This window comes from Procambarus clarkii, chromosome 68 (genome assembly GCF_040958095.1).
Source record: "Procambarus clarkii isolate CNS0578487 chromosome 68, FALCON_Pclarkii_2.0, whole genome shotgun sequence".
Lineage (NCBI taxonomy): Eukaryota > Metazoa > Arthropoda > Malacostraca > Decapoda > Cambaridae > Procambarus > Procambarus clarkii.
In genome coordinates, this window is record NC_091217.1 from 30,405,010 (window position 1) to 30,417,280 (window position 12,271).

Sequence of the window (12,271 nt, forward strand, 5' to 3'; positions counted from 1 at the left end):
CGCAGCACGGAACTCTGCTCAAATGCCTCCTTCAGCTCCTGCAGATGTCTGACATCAGGTACCTGTGTAAAAATGTCGTCAACATACCTGCAGTATATGGCCGGTTTCAAGTTCATGTCGACTAAGACTTTTTGCTCGATGGTACCCATGTAGAAGTTTGCAAACAGGACACCTAGGGGAGAACCCATAGCGACCCCATCTACTTGCTTATACATATGCCCATCCGGGCTCAAGAAGGGTGCCTCTTTAGTACAAGCTTGGAGTAGTTTCCTCAGAATACTTTCTGGCATGTCAAGAGGAGTACAGGCTGGATCACGATACACTCTGTCGGCTATCATTCCGATTGTCTCGTCCACAGGTACGTTGGTAAACAGCGATTCTACGTCCAACGAGGCTCTTATCCCTGTGGCCCGTGCGCCCCGCAGTAAGTCCACAAATTCCTTTGGAGACTTCAGGCTGAAGGCGCAAGGAACATAAGGAGTCAGCAGGCCGTTGAGTCGCTTTGCCAATCTGTACGTGGGTGTGGGTATCTGGCTAATGATTGGCCGAAGTGGGTTTCCAGGCTTGTGCGTCTTGACATTTCCATACGCATATCCAGGTTTATATTCCCCAATGATCTTTGGCAGGTGGAGTCCGGATTTCTTGGCGTTCACAGTTTCGATCAGTTTGTTGACCTTTGCTTTTAATTCGGCTGTAGTGTCCTTCGTTACCCTTTGGAACTTAGTTTGGTCAGAGAGTATGATGTTCATTTTCGCCAGATATTCGTCTTTTTTAAGAATGACATATATTGGCGACTTGTCACCTCTCCTGACAACTATCTCCTTGTTCTCACGAAGGCTTTTAGCTGCCGCTCTAAGCTCGGGGGACAGTATGGTGCTTCTGTATACAGAAGCACCATACTGTCCCCCGAGCTTAGAGCGGCAGCTAAAAGCCTTCGTGAGAACAAGGAGATAGTTGTCAGGAGAGGTGACAAGTCGCCAATATATGTCATTCTTAAAAAAGACGAATATCTGGCGAAAATGAACATCATACTCTCTGACCAAACTAAGTTCCAAAGGGTAACGAAGGACACTACAGCCGAATTAAAAGCAAAGGTCAACAAACTGATCGAAACTGTGAACGCCAAGAAATCCGGGCTCCACCTGCCAAAGATCATTGGGGAATATAAACCTGGATATGCGTATGGAAATGTCAAGACGCACAAGCCTGGAAACCCACTTCGGCCAATCATTAGCCAGATACCCACACCCACGTACAGATTGGCAAAGCGACTCAACGGCCTGCTGACTCCTTATGTTCCTTGCGCCTTCAGCCTGAAGTCTCCAAAGGAATTTGTGGACTTACTGCGGGGCGCACGGGCCACAGGGATAAGAGCCTCGTTGGACGTAGAATCGCTGTTTACCAACGTACCTGTGGACGAGACAATCGGAATGATAGCCGACAGAGTGTATCGTGATCCAGCCTGTACTCCTCTTGACATGCCAGAAAGTATTCTGAGGAAACTACTCCAAGCTTGTACTAAAGAGGCACCCTTCTTGAGCCCGGATGGGCATATGTATAAGCAAGTAGATGGGGTCGCTATGGGTTCTCCCCTAGGTGTCCTGTTTGCAAACTTCTACATGGGTACCATCGAGCAAAAAGTCTTAGTCGACATGAACTTGAAACCGGCCATATACTGCAGGTATGTTGACGACATTTTTACACAGGTACCTGATGTCAGACATCTGCAGGAGCTGAAGGAGGCATTTGAGCAGAGTTCCGTGCTGCGTTTCACTTACGAGACGGAAAAGGATGGGAAGCTGCCTTTTCTAGATGTAACAGTCATGGAAAAGGGCGGAGGTTTCCACACTGCAGTCTACACAAAGGAAACAAACATAGGAATGTGCCTAAATGCCAACAGCGACTGCCCTGACAGGTACAAGAGGAGTGTTGTTAACGCATACGTCGACCGTGCTCTCGGCCACAGCTCAGAATGGAAGCAAGTCGACGAAGAACTCTGTAGAGTAAGGCAGGTTCTAGTCAATAACGGCTTCTCCAATGGTTTCATCGAAGACATCATAAGAAGGAAAGTGAAAAGCCATGCAACCTCCGAAGAGACAACTAACACAACACCTATACCCCCTATTAGACTATTTTACAGGAACTTCTTTTCCACAGCTCATAAAACAGAGGAAAGGGTCCTGAAAGATATTGTTAATAGAAACGTTATCCCTACAGACAAAAATCAGAGGATACAACTGACGATTTACTATAAAACCAGAAAAACGGCCAGCCTACTCATGAGAAACTCTCCAGACACGAAACAGAACGCTTTAAAAGAGACTAACGTCGTCTATGCCTTCAAATGCCCACTTGGGGACTGTAAGCTCCAAAAAACCCAGTATATAGGCAAGACAACAACATCTCTTTCTAGGCGTTTAACGATGCATAAACAACAGGGCTCCATTAAGGAACATATAATCTCTTCCCATAACCAAACCATCGCCAGAGAAATCCTAGTAAACAACACAGAAATCATCGATAGATACAGCGATAGCAGGCGGCTTGACGTTTGCGAGGCACTACACATCAAGAAGTCAACACCAGCAATCAACAGCCAATTATTGCACAACTATATTCTACCCACCTCAAGACTCCGCTCCAATATAGAAGCATCAAGAAATATGGACCAATAGGCTTTCTACAAACACTTCTATTCAATATCCATTGTTTCGTGTTCTGTCTTGTGTTGATACTTTTAATACCCTATTAATATCCTCTAATGCCACATCATCCTTCCCACCTCACTCAAATGTAATGCCACATCACCCTTCCCACCTCACTCAAATGTAGATATAAAATCAGGGAAATGCAAGTTCTAATCAGTTGTGTATTTGTGAAGTCTTTGAAAATGTAATAAGTTTTACGAAACGCGCCCGTGTCGCGTCAGACTAGAAATAAAAATGAATTTTGGAGAAGTGATTTTTGATTTACCTCCAACAGTGAAGCATAATGTACGAAAGATTGAGAAAATTCGTGTTAGAATTATTAATCTTACTTTTTCGGTCATATTTAATAAAATATGTCTACAGGAAAGACTGCTACCAAAATATACTAATATATATATATATATATATATATATATATATATATATATATATATTGTGACGGTAGCGCGTTGGTGTTCGGCTGTTCAAAGCTAGGGGTATGGCCTCGTCACATAGTATTAAAAAAAAATAGAAAATCTGGAACTTCGTCTGTAGTAAGATAAGGAGAAGACACAAAAAACACAAATAAATTTTAACAATGAAATTTTAATTACGTTAAAGAAATAAAACATGAATAAAATAGTCAAACAAATTCGTATAATAAAATAAATCAATCAAAATAATAAGAATAATTAAATGACACAATGAAAAGTTACGTTAAGACAAAATAACAAGAAGTGCAATATAAAAGTAAATGAAAGGTGCTGGAATATTGGCTTTAAGCTATCACCTCTCTTAGTACACGTACGCCAAAGCTTACGTCTAGCAGGGAGAAGTGTTAACTCTGTGAAAGCACGGAATATTCTGAGGACTGAGGTCGTGGCGGCCCCAGACATCAAGTAGTATGGGGGGGGTGGTGTGCAGTTGCAGCCCGACCGGCGACCAATCAGAGGAGCCGGCAGCAAGACAGGTAGTTTGGCGGTTTGAGTCTGAGCAGGTGTTCTTGGCTGCATACGTTTTGCGCTCTGGCAAACCTTGCTGGTGTTGTTGTCGTTGTTGGACATTTCTTCCATAGTAGTTATATATATTTGTTGCAACGTATTTTTGGAGGGAAGAGCAGGCTCAATCTCTTGAAGGAGATTATCGTCACAACTCTCCCCCGAAGCCTGCGGTTCTGGAAGAAGTACGTCGTTATGTGGTGGAGTAATAGATGGAGTCGCTTCTACTTCATAAACTCTGGAGAGATCATGGGCTAAGATGTTGTCGGAATCTTGGTATAGCGTGTCTCCAGGTGGATTTTCTGCAGTTAGCAAGCCCATAGTAGAAGACGTTGAGATGAGAAGTGGAGGTGCTGCAGGAGGTGTAGGGTGGTGTGGTCCGTGTTGATGGTGGACCGAGCACTTTGCAGGTGTGGAGTGGTGTGGTCCGTGTTGATGGTGGACCGAGCACTTTTCAGGTGTGGAGTGAAGTGCTGGAGCTTCAGGATGAGGAGGAGTAGCTCCTTGCCAATTGTTCCGTAGTTCCTTGTAGCAGTAGTCGCTGACAGGTGTGTTCTCCTCGCCTCGTTGCTGCATCACGACACCACCAATGTCGGTACCATTGGCGTCGACATGGAGGATGAAGGGCTTATCTGACGAGGTGAGAGTGGAATTAGAATAGGGCAAAGGAGCACGATTATTATCCTGAAAGCATTTGGGAAGATCATTAAGGATTTCGGAATTAGAAAGCGCTGACTCCTTGTCAGTGCTTTCGGGAGGAGAAGCTGGGAAGGTCTCACTGTGGATGTAGGGTTCTGTGAAGGTAGAACAGTTAGTTAGGACAGTGGGAGGAGTACCATTATATTGCTTCAGGAGGTTGACGTGGCACAGCTGGGTCTTCCGCCGCCTATCTGGAGTCTCTATGACGTAGTTGTTGTTATTTCTGCACTCTTTGACTCGGTAGGGTCCTGAAAACCTGTTTTGTAAAGGTGAACCTGGGATAGGGAAATATGCAAGCACGAAGTCTCCCGGCTTAAATTTTCGTACTTTGCTGGTCTGGTTGTAATGAGTTTTCATCTTCTCCTGGGCTTTCAATAGATTATCATGGGCAAAACGGTGGACTCACTCTAGAATGTGTTGAAGGTTTTGAAGAAACTGGGGCACATTCTGATGCTCACTGAAGGTGGCATCTCTGAGAGAGTCTTTGAAAGCCTTAAGGGGAGTACGGCACTTACGGCCGTAGAGCATCTCATAATGAGATACTCCTAGGGACTCATTGGGGAGACTTCTGTAAATACACATTATAAGGTCAATCTGCTTATCCCAATCCTTAGAGGTTTCACTACAAAACTTTTTCAAGAGTGCTTTGATTGTCTGATGACTACGTTCAAGAGAACCCTGTGAAGCAGGATGATAGGGGCTGGACAATACCTGTTTGATGTTGAACTCCTCCAGTGTCCTTTTGAAGAGATCACTGGTGAAGTTGGTACCACAGTCGCTCTGAATCTCCCTGGGAAATCCGTATTGAGTGAAGATCTTCAATAGATGTTTTATAACCGTAGCAGCCATGATGTTCTTCACTGGAACTGCTATGGGAAATCTGGTGGTAGGACACAGGATGGTTAGGATGTAGGCGTTACCTGAACTGGTCCGAGGTAAAGGACCAACACAGTCTATTATGAGTCTGTGGAAAGGTTCCGCAGGCACCTGTATGGGAATCAGTGGCGCTCTGGGAATGGAGATGTTCAGTTTGCCTGCCATCTGACATGTATGACACTGTTTTTTCGTACTGTTTGACGTTATTTACCATACCTGGCCAGTAGTAGTCTTGACGAATTCCATGGTAAGTCTTGTTGAAGCCGTAGTGGGAGAACGCTCCGTGGGCCAGGTGTAGAATAGGGGGCCGCAGGCTGGTGGGAATCACAAGTTGTTCGATGTTGGCCCAATCGTCCTCCTCCTTCAGTTTACTGGGTCTATATCTGCGGTAGAGCAAGTCGTTCTCTAGGAAGAACCCAGGAATACTGTCGGGTTGAGTCTCAGCCTGGAAAAACAATGGTGTTAAAGTAAGATCTTCCCTCTGCAACTTACGGAACTCCAACTTGGTCAGATGCGGGGGGAGTTTCTGAGGGTCTTGAGGGACAGCGGTCGCAGTAGAGTCAGCTGGCTGTGGACGTGCGGCTTGTGCATGGGTGGTCACGAGAACCGGAGGAGAAACTTCATCACTCTCTTGAACCTCTGCTGGAACATACTCTAGAATAGGGTTTATTGGCACAGAGTTACACACCTGGGGTTTGTCCATGACGATCAGGTTGGTCGGTTGCAGGTCTTCTGCCAAGTCGTTGCCTAGGAGAAGTTGCACTCCAGGCATGGGAAAAGGCTTTTCCCTGACGGCGACTCGGACTTCTCCTTTCACGTAGGGACAATCCAGGTGGACTCTGGCGAGAGGGTATGGAGTGGTAGCAGTGAGGTCAGTGATGAAGACAGTTTCTCCGGTGTAGGTGATGTTGGGCACAGCCGACTTCAAGATGATCGATTGAAGAGCCGCTGTGTCCCTCAAGATCTTCAATTTGAAACGTCCCTCCGGATTTGAACCGTTGGCAGAGACAGTTCCAGTATACAGGTGGTTACTGAAAAGGGAAAGATCATTAACATTAACACCAACATTCATCACAGGCTTACCGGACTTAGGAGGAGTTGGTTTGGGTTTTTGTTGTTCAGTGGTTCCCTTGTATTGAGACTTACCACACTTGTCTATGGTATGTCCATAGAGTCTACAATACTTGCAGTACAGTTGTGAACCAGCTAGATCGGGGCTCACTTTCTCGTAACTGTACCACGACTTCTTACTGGAGGATGGTTCGGGTGTCAGCCGGTGGATGAGGCTGTAAGTGTCAGCCGACTTAGCACACTTCAGGTAGTCGGTTTCTTCTTTATCTGCTAAGTAGAGGCGGACAGGAGGCGGCACACGTCTCAAGAATTCTTCAACAAGCATCAGGTTGACGAGTTCTGCAAAAGTAGAGACATGTGCTGCTTCCAGCCATTTCATGAAATACCTCCGTTTCGTGTTAGCAAACTCGAGGAAGGTAGTGGTACTTGCCTTCAGGTGGGTACGGAATTTCCTTCTATAACTTTCAGTAGAGAGGAGGTAGGCGTCCAACACTGCTTGTTTCAGAGTGTGGTAGTCATTCTCAGACGCCAAAGTACTGAGTGTGACTGCAGCTCTACCTGTAAGATGGACTCTGAGAAGTGTGGCCCATTGGTCGACAGGCCAACTGAGTTGATTAGCAAGGGTTTCAAAGGTGGTAAAGAACACATCAACTTCTGCTTCTACAAAGGATGGCATTAACTTACTTGCATGTGATATATTAAAACTGACGGGAAGATTGGCAGTAGCTTGCTGACGTTGAGTGAAGTGTGAAGTTTCCAAGGCGATTTCACGTTGACGACACTCTAGAGCCAGAGTCGCTTGTTGCTTGTCATGTTCGCGTTGCATCTCTAACTCGCGTTGTTTGGTTTCAAGCTGTACTCTCTCACGTTCACGGAGTAGTGCAACTTCACGTTCCTGGAGGGCGATTCCACGTTCGTGTTCTTCTCTCCTCAAGGCGGCCTCGCGTTCTTGTTCGTCTCTCCTCAAAGCAGCCTCGCGTTCTTGTTCGTCTCTCCTCAAAGCAGCCTCGCGTTCTTGTTCGTCTCTCCTCAAAGCAGCTTCGCGTTCTCTGAGGGTGATTTCTCGTTCTTGTTCTTCCCTCCGTATGGCAGCTGTTCGTTCTTCAATCTTGGCCAGCTCTAGTTTGAGTTTCATCGTCGCCAAATCAATTTTATCTGTAATATAGTAAGTTTCATGAGTTTCAGAGTCTATCTTACCTTGCTCTAAATAGTAATCCAGCAACAGGTTGTATAGGTCATTTTTGTTGGCTTGGTAGGGAACTTCTAGTTGATACTCATGTGCAAGAGTTTGTAATTCAGTCCTCTTGGCACGACTTAAAGTCCCTATTTCACCTGCTGGATTTGCACGGAAAGCTTGGAGACGAAACATGGTGAAATTAGCAAATAAAGGTACACGAATATTCAATAGTGAATGTCAGAAACAGGACAACGTGGCAACTGGTACCTATCCTGTGGGATCTTTAACAATTAAAGTTAAGTAAAAGATGTTAAATGATTAAATTAAATCAAGGGCGCAGGAAATCTTGTACCCGGTACTCATGTAAGAGGATAAGGGCAAGAAAATCCTACTAACAAATGAAACAGAGCTTCGAAAACAAATGAAACAGTAAATTGCCTCAAAAGTAAAATTGGTAGTCCAAGGATGTAGGCATACCTTGCCAAGTCTCTACAGGACATAAAGCAAGTTTTTCCTACTGAATTTAATATGATACTTACAGAATTAGCGAACTTTTGTGCTCTGAAAAAATAAGCTAATTCCCTACCGTTGTATGTATCATCATCTCTGACTGACGTGTAGGGGTGCGAGGTGTCAACTGGTGACGAGAACTGCTGCTGAGGTCCCAATTCAGCAACTAAAGTTCGAGCTAGAGGAACTATGGCCCTCTTTGTCCTCCTACAGTCAGATTGCAGAAGATTGGGTACTCTTGACCCGGGGCAGACCACAGTACCAGGGTACCAATATGATGATCTGTCAAAAATGAGAAATATCCAAGGGACAAAGATGGTAAACACGAGTAATAACACGGAGGGAGAGATGACCAATTAAGAGTATGACTGAGGCCTACAGTCACCACGTAATCCAAAGTTGTCTCACCTTCACTATATGTTACTCTCGTAATGCACAATACACCGCACCTTATAAAAATGAAATTGAATATGAAAAATAGTAAAGCTACGTTAACAAAGTTAAATACGCTTACCATAAATTACCACTTGGCACCAGTACCTGAGTGAAGCTCCCAGGACAGGCCCCCATATAATATGTGACGGTAACGCGTTGGTGTTCGGCTGTTCAAAGCTAGGGGTATGGCCTCGTCACATAGTATTAAAAAAAAATAGAAAATCTGGAACTTCGTCTGTGGTAAGGTAAGGAGAAGACACACAAAACACAAATAAATTTTAACAATGAAATTTTAATTACGTTAAAGAAATAAAACATGAATAAAATGGTCAAACAAATTCGTATAATAAAATCAATCAATCAAAATAATAAGAATAATTAAATGACACAATGAAAAGTTACGTTAAGACAAAATAACAAGAAGTGCAATATAAAAGTAAATGAAAGGTGCTGGAATATTGGCTTTAAGCTATCACCTCTCTTAGTACACGTACGCCAAAGCTTATGTCTAGCAGGGAGAAGTGTTAACTCTGTGAAAGCACGGAATATTCTGAGGACTGAGGTCGTGGCGGCCCCAGACATCAAGTAGTATGGGGGGGTGGAGTGCAGTTGCAGCCCGACCGGCGACCAATCAGAGGAGCCGGCAGCAAGACAGGTAGTTTGGCGGTTTGAGTCTGAGCTGGTGTTCTTGGCTGCATACGTTTTGCGCTCTGGCAAACCTTGCTGGTGTTGTTGTCGTTGTTGGACTTTTCTTCCATAGTAGTTATATATATTTGTTGCGACGTATTTTTGGAGGGAAGAGCAGGCTCAATCTCTTGAAGGAGATTATCGTCACAATATATATATATATATATATATATATGTATATATATATATATATATATATATATATATATATATATATATATATATATATATATATATATATATATATAAATATATACACACACACACACATATGCAAACAAGCCTGAATGGTCCCCAGGATTATATGCAACTGCAAACTCACACCCCAGAAGTGACTCGAACCCATACTGCCAGGAGCAACGCAACTGGTATGTACAGGACGCCTTAATCCACTTGACCATCTCGACCGGACAAAAGAAGGTGATAGCCGAAGCTATTTGAACCACCCCCACGTCGGCACCCAGATGATAATCTTGGGCATGGCATTTTATCAAATCACCTCATTCTTTGGGGAACACATGAGGAACACAAATGCGAACAGGCCTGAATGGTTCCCAGGACTATATGCAACTGAAAACTCACACTCCAGAAGTGACTCGAACCCATACTGCCAGGAGCAACGCAACTGGTATGTACAGGACGCCTTAATCCACTTGACCAACTCGACCAGACAAAAGGAGATGATAGTCGAAGCTATTAGAACTACCCCCCCCCCCTGGCACACGGATGGTAATCTTGGGCATAGCATTTTATCAAATCACCTCATTCTTTGGGGCACACGTGAGGAACACAAATGCAAACAAGCCTGAATGGTCCCCAGGACTATATGCAACTGAAAACTCACACCCCAAAAGTGACTCGAACCCATACTGCCAGGAGCAATGCAACTGGTATGTACAGGACGCCTTAATCCGCTTGACCATCTCGACCGGACAAAAGAAGGTGATAGCTGAAGCTATTTGAACCACCCCCACGTCGGCACCCAGATGGTAATCTTGGGCATGGCATTTTATCAAATCACCTCATTCTTTGGGGAACACATGAGGAACACTAATGCAAACAGGCCTGAATGGTTCCCAGGACTATATGCAACTGAAAACTCACACCCCCAGAAATGACTTGAACCCATACTGCCAGGAGCAACGCAACTGGTATGTACAGGACGCCTTTATCCACTTGACCATCTCGACCTGACAAAAGGAGGTGATAGCCGAAGCTATTTGAACCACCCCCTCGCCGGCACCCGGATGGTAATTTTGGGCATAGCATTTTATCAAATCACCTCATTCTTTGGGGCACATGTAAGGAACACAAATTCGAACAAGCCTGAATGGTCCCCAGGACTATATGCAACTGAAAACTCACACCCCAGAAGTGACTCGAACCCATACTGCCAGAAGAAACGCAACTGGTATGTACAGGACGCCTAAATCCGCTTGACCATCTCGACCGTACAAAAGAAGGTGATAGCCGAAGCTATTTGAACCAGCCCCATGTCGGCACCCAGATGGTAATCTTGGGAATGGCATTTTATCAAATCACCTCATTCTTTGGGGAACACAAATGCGAACCGGCCTGAATGGTTCCCAGGACTATATGCAATTGAAAACTCACACCCCAAAAGTGACTCGAACCCATACTGCCAGGAGCAACGCAACTGGTATATACAGGACGCCTTAATCCGCTTGACCATCTCGACCAGACAAAAGGAGGTGATAGCCGAAGCTATTTGAACCACCCCTGCACCGGCACCCGGATGGTAATCTTGGGCATAGCATTTTATTAAATAACCTCATTCTTTGGGGCACACATGAGGAACACAAATGCGAACAAGCCTGAATGGTCCCCAGGACTATATGCAACTGAAAACTCACACCCCAGAAGTGACTCGAACCCATACTGCCAGGAGCAACGCAACTGGTATGTACAGGACGCCCTAATCCACTTAACCATCTCGACCGGACAAAAAAAGGTGATAGCCGAAGCTATTTGAACTGGACCTGCGGACCAAACCGGACCTGCTGTCCGAGTCGGGACCCTAGGTCCCGACTGGTTTGGAGTGGAGACGGGTTCAAGTAAAAAATGGGCACACAGGAAATGATTTCGACGTTCAGTAAACACTTACCGAGTGGATAACTGAATGCCCAAGAGCCCAATACGGGGTTGATGATAGTATGTAATTTAAGATTGTGAAACTTAAAACTAAACTAAATGCTCACACATGTGATAATTTCCACGTTCAGTTAACACTCACTGAGTTGTAAACTGAAAGACTAAGCCAGCCAATGCATGGTTGATGATGATAGTGATATTTTAAGATTGAGAAACTTTAAACTAAATGACCACACATGTAGCGATTATGCATTCAGTAAACACTTACTGAATTGTAAACTGAATGCCGGAGCCGGCCAATACAAGGTTTGTGATAGTAATATTTTATTTTTTATTTACGATGGAGAAACTTTAAACTAAAAAATGAGGTCACATGGAGGGATATCTATGTTCAGTAAACAGTTACTGAGTTGTAAACTGAATGGTTGTGCCACCCAATACATGGTTGGTGATAATAGTATTTCACGATGGAAAAACCTTATCGTAAACTAAAAATGAGCTCACATGAAGTGATTTTCACTTACTGAGTTGTTAATTGAATGCCTGAGCTATCCAATACATAGTTGGTGATAGTAGTATCAATTCAAGATGGAAAACTTTAAACTAAACTAAAATGAGCGCACATGAAGTGATTTTCACTTACTAAGTTGTTAACTGAATGTCTGAGACATCCAATACATGATTGATGATAGTAGTATTAATGACATTGATAATACGAGGTCTTGAACTAGATACTGGCGGAGGAACAAGAAAGCTGTGATATTGAAAAGAAACTGAACTGAATTTGAAAATTGATTAATATATGTAATGTGAAGCCAATCTACTGGAAAACTGTAAGCAAACTTTATTTGAAAAGAATATGAGAAGACTGAAAAGCTGGGGCAAGAAAAATGGTTAAAAATAAGAAGTAATGATCTTCATAAACATAACATAACATATCCATGACCATAATTAATACAATGTGAACTCTCTTAAACTATGCTCACCGTGAAATCTCGTCACTAGGCATAACTTGTCAC